This window comes from Triticum dicoccoides, chromosome 3B, assembly GCF_002162155.2.
Source record: "Triticum dicoccoides isolate Atlit2015 ecotype Zavitan chromosome 3B, WEW_v2.0, whole genome shotgun sequence".
Classification (NCBI taxonomy): domain Eukaryota; kingdom Viridiplantae; phylum Streptophyta; class Magnoliopsida; order Poales; family Poaceae; genus Triticum; species Triticum dicoccoides.
Genome location: NC_041385.1, coordinates 819,656,723 through 819,666,738, shown reverse-complemented (window position 1 = coordinate 819,666,738; position 10,016 = coordinate 819,656,723). Strand labels below are relative to the sequence as shown.

Genomic DNA, 10,016 nt, shown 5'->3' with positions numbered 1-10,016 from the left:
AATGTGAGTGAAATCAGGTGAGGGGAAGCAAACAAAAACCAACGGATGATGGAACCAACAAAATCCAGAGTGCCCAACAGAGCCAACACGCCACGAAAAACCAAACCCAACACATATCAACGTCTCGGCCGTAATGGCATCCACTGTTGCATGAGGGAAAAACTGAGGGCTATCTCATACATCTTTCTTTGTGGACAAAAATCTGTGGTGTTTTGATATCATAAAACGTCTGATTATCACCCCCCCCCCCCTCAAAAAAAACGTCTGATTATCTTGGTAGTGGTGGTCTCTCATGGTACAACAATGAAGGCTCACCTTGCAAACTCTTGGTAATGATGGTGTCCACGACGACATCACATGTGTTTTGATTAGAGCTTCCCCCATTTTTTGTTTTTGTACCTAAGATTTTTTTTGTCGATTGTACAACAAGGAAGCAGTGGTAGTTCACCTTGCAAACTTGTTGTCTTCGACGAAAATGTGTCCAGACGTGCAATGTTTTTAGGTTCTCACAATATTCGACTAATCTGGTTTTTCAAAATTCTGAGATTACTCCAATTTAAAAGGATTTTTTGTTGTGCATTTTTCTTAAGTGAGACCCAGTGGAACATCAAGATGCAAAACAACTTTAAATATCCTCGTTGTAACTTCGACTTTTATGACGCATATCCCTGGTTTGCGTTATTCCACATAGTCAACGATAAAGTGGGGTCATTTAGTAAACAAATATAAAACATTGACCTTGTAAATTTAAAGGGAAAAGGTAGAAAGTTTTCTAAAGCAACTTGAGTAATTCTGTCCTATTAAATGAATAAGGTAAATGAAAAAAAAACATTGAACGCCACATAGTCAACGATAAAGTTTAGTAAACAAATATGAAACATTGAACTTGTAAATTTAAAGGGAAAAGGTAGAAAATTTTCTAAAGCAACTTCAAGTAATTCTTTTTTTTTTTGCAAGGGAACTTCCAGTAATTCTGTCCTATTCTCATGGTACAACAATGAAGGCTCACCTTGCAAACCTCTTGGTAATGATGGTGTCCACGACGACATCACATGTGTTTTGATTAGAGCTTCCCCCATTTTTTGTTTTTGTACCTAAGATTTTTTTTGTCGATTGTACAACAAGGAAGCAGTGGTAGTTCACCTTGCAAACCTGTTGTCTTCGACCAAAATGTGTCCAGACGTGCAATGTTTTTAGGTTCTCACAATATTCGACTAATCTGGTTTTTCAAAATTCTGAGATTACTCCAATTCAAAAGGATTTTTTGTTGTGCATTTTTCTTAAGTGAGACCCAGTGGAACATCAAGATGCAAAACAACTTTAAATATCCTCGTTGTAACTTCGACTTTTATGACGCATATCCCTGGTTTGCGTTATTCCACATAGTCAACGATAAAGTGGGGTCATTTAGTAAACAAATATAAAACATTGAACTTGTAAATTTAAAGGGAAAAGGTAGAAAGTTTTCTAAAGCAACTTGAGTAATTCTGTCCTATTAAATGAATAAGGTAAATGAAAAAAAACATTGAACGCCACATAGTCAACGATAAAGTTTAGTAAACAAATATGAAACATTGAACTTGTAAATTTAAAGGGAAAAGGTAGAAAATTTTCTAAAGCAACTTCAAGTAATTCTTTTTTTTTTGCAAGGGAACTTCCAGTAATTCTGTCCTATTAAATGAATAAGGTAAATGAAAAAAAGATATTGGACGCCCACCTTGGGGCTCGAACCCAAGACCACAAGGTTAAGAGCCTTTCGCTCTACCAACTGAGCTAGACAAGCATTGCTAGCCATTTTCCAACTCAACACTATTTATAAACATACATTCTATTTCCTTTTACCAACATCAGGCGATGCCAGCATAAAGTACTATACGCGGAAGTTCCCCATTGCAAAGCTTTTTGAGGAGACGAACACCGAAAAGGTAGGCACGATGTGTTTCCAACCCAGGTGGCCAAGGCACCGGAAAGCTCTGTGTAGTGTACCAGGTGCCAACCGAGCTAGGAATGGGATCCTAGCCTCCTGACTTGTCATCAGTTTGGCTTTAGATCAACATGCTAATTAGCATTGCTAGTTAGGTTTATAGTCACAACCAGCCAGTGACTCCACGGTGATGGTCAGGATGAACTATTTGCCCTGCTTGATGGTCAGGACTGCCTTGTGCAGTCGACTTGCTTGGCGACGCGGCGGTTCACCCAACATATTCGGTCTGTGACAGGGGCAATTCTGCATTGCTTGTGTACCACATAGAACGAATGTTTGGTTTTTTACAGCCCAGGTATTGCCGAATCCATCCATCCAACAGCACTTCCATCGCATAGAGCACGAGCACACCGTATAGTACTGGCTAGACTACGCTGGCTGATATTCTATTTGTAGGACTAGTAAAAAAAATTCCCCAACACCAATGAATTTCCTATGTACTACCTCTGTCCGGAAATACTTGTCCTAAAAATGAATGTATCTAGACTTATTTTAGTTATAGGTACATCCATTTTCTCTATTTTTAGGACAAGTATTTCCGGACGGAGGGAGCATGTGTGTATGTATGCTCTCTACGGCCGATCATCTTCGAAGGAGGAGGAGGTCCGGGTGGTGAGGGAGGGCCTCATCTTGACGATATGCTCCTCGTCGGCCAGGCCCATCCTCTTGGCCGACATGCCGGCCTCGAAGAAGCGCCGCACGGCCGACCTCATGTAGGAGGTGCCTTCCCTCACATCATCCTCTCCCTGATCCTCTCCTGCAGGCTGCTCAGCTGGTGGTCGCCGTTCAGCACCGCCGCCAGCTGCACGATCTCCTGCTGGAACGAGCTCAGCTTCGCCTCCTCGTTTGCCTCCGTCTGCCGGATCCTCGTCGGCGTCGGGAGTTGCTCTGCGCATTTCATAACCCTCAGGTTATACAGGTGATGCGCAAACACATATTTTCAGCAGTACATATGTGCATCAGACCCAGTTCATTTTAACTTACATACAACACAATTATACAGCATTTTACAATGGGTAAAATTGTCATTCAAAGACCTCATGTTCGAATATACTATATTTGCATGTGAACCTTTTCCACCTATATGTGTTACCCGAAAAAGCGTGGTAGCACCCGGGAGTCCCGAGGGACCCTCGGTTATCCTGTGCGTTGGAGCCTCGCCAAGATTCGTACCCTGTTCTGACAAGCCACAGAGGATTTGCAGTGTAAGCATGTCTGTCCAGGCCATTTGATCATTTTAATAGAGGTGCAGCGGCACAGGCTGGTTACTATTGACTGACAAGACAAGTCACTTCTCTTTATCCCATGCCATGTCTCTCACTGTTAAAAGCTGTCTCGCATGTAGACATGCACCTCAGTGCATGCACGAGCCAAGCTTCCTCTCTCACATATTTTTTACCGAAAAATGACCTCTCTCACACACAGTTTCTCTTTCCCACTTAAAAATAACATCCCTCTCACACAGTTTCTCTTTCCCACTTGTGTAAAAAAAACATTCTTTCTATCACTTCTCTGAAAAAGCCGAGTTCTCTCTCATACAGTCACCTGCTATCTATCTTCAGAGTTTAAAAGAAATATTTTCTCTTTGTAACTATCCCATGCAGGTTCCAGGTTCTCTCACTGAAAAGTATACAATGCACTCGATGCTTCTCTCTGGGTCAGCTGCAACTCTCTCTCTCTTAATCTTCTAAAATTTTTTTGCACAACGGCGCTCTCTCTGCTTCAGTTCAGTTCCCAGCAAACTCACGTGGCTACAGTACCTTGCACGTGGACAGCAGAGAGATGACGGGTCAGTACCTGCATGTAGACAGCAGAGAGATGACGGGTCAGTACTTTGCATGTGGAGGCCAAAATCACTGTTCTGATCCTGTTAGAAATCTTTAAACAAAATGATCTCTCTCAAAAATTATTTCACAATTTGATCTTTTCTGAAACACCAAACCTCGTGACGTTACTAACCAAAATAGAAACACCGTATTATTCAGCGTTGCTAACCGGCCACGTGGCAAGTCAAAACGCCAAACTGTACCGCGTGGTACAAACGCCAGAACACTTGGCGTTGCTGTTGCACGTCACGACGCCAAAGTCTGTAGCGTTGCCCTCCTGGTCCTTCAAAACGCCAATATCTCATATCATGTGTCAGCCACCAAGGCACAACATGTAGTACCCATTGTAGACTTTGACCTTCAGGTATGAAAAAGCCTGAGTTTCGCAGATACTGTGTTGACGTCTTGCCGTTTCTATACATGAGAGCAACTCCAACTAGCCGACCCAAAGGGATAGCGATTTTGTCCGTTTTTGTTCATTTGGGTCGGTCAATCTCTCGCGGTTTTTGTACGTGAGAGCAACACCCATTTCTGCTTTCGCGTTTGGGTCAGCGCTTGCGCCCATCACTGGCCGGACCCATTTTTCGAGTCCGCACGCGAAAAAATAAATTACGCAAATATTTTGAAGTTAAAATGTTAAATAAACATAAATGCCGGCCACAAAAGCCGGCGAGAGTCCACAAATCCACGTCACATTAATTAAAAACATTTAATTAAACTAAAAACGAGGAGGAGACGCGCTGCTCGAGGTGTCCTCCTCGTCGTGGTGGGGGCCGGTGAGGTCGATGAGCGTCGGCGCCGGGCCCAGCCCAGGGGAACAGAAGGATGGCTAGATGGGGACGGGAGGCTGGAAGAGGATGAGGGCGTCCCCTCCCCTTCTCGCACGCTCGGATTAAAAAAGGCCGCCTGTCGTCACTGACGATGGGCCCGTGGTTTGCGATCGTCATTAATAAAGAAGTGTGGGTTAGTTGACAGGCTGCCATGTGGGGACGCGGCGGACACCGAGAGAACGCGTGACGCGTCCTCTTTGTATCCGCGCTGACGCAATTTATGCCCAAATTTAGTCTAAAAATGGGTCCACGCGGACGCGAAGCAGACGCGTTTTGTAAATGGGTCGACGCGTTGGGCCATCACTTTTGTCCGCGGTGACCCAAACCGACGGTGACGGACGAAATGGGTCGCCGCGTTGGAGTTGCTCTGGCTACTGCATCACCTGCGGGAACACCGAGAAATAAACGAACCATTATTTTAGTACCTAATTAAATTCTACAATCCAAAAGAGATTAATTTAACATATTTAGCACATGGACTGCAAAATAATAGCAATGCTAACCTCTTCCATGGCCAAACATTATCGGCAAGGCAAGACATCAGCCCTCCTACAGCCATATTCTCCTTGATGCCAACGCCACAGCCTTTGGCGTTGTGATGTGCAACAACAACGCCAGAGGGTCTGGCAATTCTACCAACGCGGCTCACTTCGGCGTTTCGACTTGCCACGTGGGCAGCTAGCAACGCTGAATAATATGGCGTTTATACTTTGGTCAGTAATGCCATGAGATTTGGCGTTTCAGAAAGGGTTAGATCGTGAAATAATTTCTGAGAGAGGTCATTTTGTGTTAAAGATTTTTGACAAGGTCAGAACAGTGATTTTGGCCGCATGTGGACAGCAGAGAAAGCGCAGGTCAATTCCTACATGCAGTCGACAGGTTTTGTTCCCCGGAAAACTAGGAGCCTCCCGATAGGCGATTAGGGTTTCTGTGGAAAGGCGGCGCTCGTCGACGTCTCGTCGGCGGGGCGCATCAAAACTTTGGGTCTAGAGATGGCTGCTGAGGGAGTCCTGGATAAGGGGGTACCCGGACAGCCGGACTATATACTTTGGTCGGACTATTGGACTATGAAGATAAAAGATAGAAGACTTCGTCCCATGTCCGGATGGGACTCTCCTTGGCGTGGGAGGCAAGCTTGGCGATTCGGATGTAGATCTCCTCCTCTGTAAACCGACTCTGTGTAACCCTAACCCCCTCCGGTGTCTATATAAACCGGAGGGTTTAGTCTGTCGGACAGCAACACTCATACCATAGGCTAGCTTCTAGGGTTTAGCCTCTCTAATCTCGTGGTAGATCAACTCTTGTAATACTCATATCATCAAGATCAATCAAGCAGGAGTAGGGTATTACCTCCATCGAGAGGGCCCGAACCTGGGTAAACATCGTGTCCCTAGCCTCTTGTTACCATTAGCCTTAGACGCACAGTTCGGGACCCCCTACCCGAGATCCACCGGTTTTGACACCGACATTGGTGCTTTCATTGAGAGTTCCTCTGTGTCGTCGCTATAAGGCTCGATGTCTTCTCCAACCTTCAACAACTCCGTCCAACTCGCTTGGCCATCTAGAGCAGATCGATAGCTACGCCCCTGGCCATCAGGTCAAGTTCGGGAACCTAAACTACACTGCCGATATCCGCGGAGATTTGATCTTCGACGGATTCGAGCCCATGTCAGGAGCGCCGAACGATTGCCACGCGCATGACTTAGATCCGCCGTCAGACAGTATTCAGAATATCGCACCTGCTACTGCTCCGGACTTCGGTCCAGAGCAAGTTGTGCCTCCCGAGGACGGATGGATGGACTCCGCCCCGGAAGCCGCACACCCATCGGCGTTAGGGCCGAACGCAGACTCCTCCCCCAAGGAAATCTGTATCTCCGGGCCCCCGGACCTGTGTCCGGGCGTGGGCTCCGAACCGCGTGCATCCGGACCAACCGAGTCCGATTGGGCTCCAATAATGGAATTCACCTCCGCGGATATCTTCCAGCACTCCCCCTTTGGTGATGTGCTAAATTCGTTAAAATCTCTCTCTCTTTATCAGGAGACTCTTGGCCGGACTGTATCCGGCCCGTGTGGGATACGGAGGACGAAGAATCGCGACCCACCCACCACACACTTTATAGCCACTGTCGATGACCTAACATACATGCTTGACGTCGACTCCGACAACATCGATGGTATGGACGCCGATGTAGGGGAGGACCTGGAACCAGCGCCCACAGGGCGCTGGACTGCCACTTCATCATACAACGTCTACATGGTGGATACGCCAAAAGAAGACAATGGTGACAAAAAGGACACAACGGAGGATAAACCCCCCCCGGACAAAAGCAAAAACGACAGCGCAAGCGCCGCTCTAAGTCCGTCACAGTAAAAATAGCGATAACAACACAAAACAGGATGACACTCCGGTTGACTCCAAAGGCAATAATGACCATAGGGACCCAGCGATGGAGCAGGACAAGCCAGGACACGTTGAACATAGCCCGGAGCAGATGCTCGATCACAGCGATCCAGAAGGCCGAACTCATCACACTACCTCCAAAGAGGAGGACAGTCCAGTTGACAATGCATTCATCATCCCAGAAAAGCGTCTGGAACAAGATAACCTCCACAGAAAACTGCTGGCCACAGCACGGAGCCTGAAGAAGCAGAAGCAAAGGCTCAAGGCCGTGCAGGATACGCTCAACGGAAGATGGAACAAGGTGCTGGACTCCGAAGGAAAATTTGGCGACGATCGCCACACGAAGAGCTACCCAAAGCGCAAACTGCTACCCGAATTTGACGACGAAGCCGCAGCGCCCATTCCGCCAAAAAACAATACGGCCATTGGGCCGAACCAACCACCTCATGGCCGCGGTAGAGCAACCACTGCTACCGCACATGATTTACGAGAGCTCCTGGACAAAAAGGCCAGTGCGGCCAGATCCATCTACAGCTCCAGAGGACATGCTCCGACGCGGGATTATGGTCACCACAATGATCATACTGATCAATTACCAGTCCGGAATCAACACCGGGAGCAACAACAACCAACAACATGCTACGACACAGCTAGATACAGAGGGGTTGCGCACCCCCTGTGCTTCACCGATGAGGTGCTGGATCATGAATTTCCACAGGGATTCAAACCCGTGAATATAGAGTCATACGACGGAACGACGGACCCTGGGGTCTGGATCGAAGATTTTATCCTTCACATACACATGGCTCGTAGGGATGACCTCCACTCCATCAAAACCTCCCCCTCAAGTTAAAAGGACCAGCTCGTCATTGGCTGAAAAGCCTCCCCGAAAACTCAATTGGAAGTTGGGAGGAACTTGAGGACGCTTTCATGGCCAACTCTCAAGGAACCTATGTCCGGCCTCCGGACGAGGACGATTTAAGTCACATAATACAGCAGCCCGGAGAGTCAGCCCACAAGCTTTGGAACAGATTCCTCACTAAGAAGAATCAAATTGTCGACTGTCCGGATGCCGAAGCCTTAGCGTACTTCAAACACAGTATCCGAGACGAGTGGCTTGCCAGACACCTCGGCCAAGAAAAGCTGAGAACGATGGCAGCCTTAACAAACCTCATGGACCGATTTTGTGCAGGTGAAGACAGCTGGTTGGCCCGTAGAGGCACCAGCGACCCGGGTACATCCGAAATTTGAGACGGCAATTGGGAAGCCACGGTGCACTAAGCACAAGTGTCGGAGTAGCGATAGTCCGGACAATACGGCGGTCAACGCCGGATTCAGGGGACCTCGGCCCGTTCAAGGAAAGAAGCCATTCAAAGGCAGTAAAGAGGGGCCATCTGGCCTGAACAAAGTCCTGGACAGATTGTGCCAAATCCATGCCACCTCTGAAAAACCTGCAAATCATACCCACAGAGAATGTTGGGTCTTCAAGCAAGCCGGCAAATTAAACGCCGAACACAAGGGAAGCCAAACACGAAGCAAAGACGAGGGCGAACCACACCAGCCGAACACCGGGGGCCAGAAAAAATTCCCACCGGAAGTCAAAACGGTAAACATGGTACACGTAACTCACGCAGAGTTCGTAGCCCCCCAATTCAGTCCCTGGGCAACTGCCCGACCACTTTTGATCACAGGGACTACCCAGCCAGTATCCGGCATGGAGGATCGGCTGCCTTGGTGCTCGACTCAATAATTGATGGATACCATCTTACTTGCGTCCTAATGGACAGCGGCAGTACTCTTAATCTGATATATCAAGACACCATCCGCAAGATGGGGGTAGACCCATCCAGAATAAGTCAAAATAACGCCACCTTCAATGGAGTGATTCCAGGCGTGGTAGCCCACTGCTGGGGCTCCCTCGTATTGGAAGTGACATTCGATTCTCCCGACAACTTCAGAAGCGAGAACCTACTCTTCAACATCACCACTTTCAGCATCGATTATCATGCATTGCTTGGAAGAACGGCCTTCGCTTGTTTTAACGCAATACCGAACTACGCCTGCCTTAAACTCAAGATGCCCGATCCACGCGGCATCATCACGGTTAGCGGAAACACAGAGCAGTACGCGGCAGTTCCCAGCGCCGGACTCTAGGCGGCCTCTCCCACCGGAACGCATGACCGGTCGTCAAGACCACGTACACGGTTAGACGAGTCCAGTACACCATTTTTCACAATGGCTCGGATAAACCTGAGCTAGGTGATGTACATGTGTCCCCATAAATAATACGAGGGGCTGCAAACATGTAACAAAGGCCCACAATTCGGCTTGCCTCATTAATAGGCCGGATATCGAACATTCCTCGAGCTTAACTAACTTTTCGAACGCTTTTTTTTCCTACGGACACTACCAGTGAGACACCCTTCCAGGATACGGCACAATAGAGACATAGGCGCAGACGTGCAGCAGGGCCCCGCCCACATGTTTCTCTTTAGATTAAGCCCCTGCGTAAACCTTCTTTACTGTTTCTTGTTGCTCGACATCCCGTGGGTATTTCATAAACCTATAAGGGATACTGGCTTATAGGCTTTTTGCCACGATAGATCAATGCACGTACCTGGAATCACAGGGTCAAGGGCGTTATTCAGCCCAATATATGTTATAAAGTCCGAATACCTTCGGGAGTGTTCGGCGTCACGAGTTTGGCCTTATATGCATCAGCTCCGAATCATGTCTTTGGTCAAATGTTGGGTTAGCCCGGCTCCTAGGTTTGCTGCCTTACGTTCCGTTCTATCGGCTAAGGCGGCCAAAGGAGAATTACTGCGATTGTGCCCTGGTTATTCCGGATAAGCACCTCAGTAGAGAAAGCCAAAAACTGACTGTCATGATACAACGAGAGACTGGTCAACCACTCGAGGACTCGTCGGAATCTATAAGATTCCTCCGCATTAACGAAGGACCGGTCTACCGGTCAA

At 47.6% G+C, this 10,016-nt stretch overlaps 1 non-coding gene across 1 annotated transcript; it reads right to left on the bottom strand.

Moving 5' to 3' along the window:
• Positions 1 to 1,710: 1,710 nt before the first annotated feature.
• TRNAK-CUU lies at positions 1,711 to 1,783 on the bottom strand. Its single transcript has one exon. It is a non-coding gene; the product is annotated as a tRNA-Lys (tRNA).
• Positions 1,784 to 10,016: the final 8,233 nt, after the last annotated feature.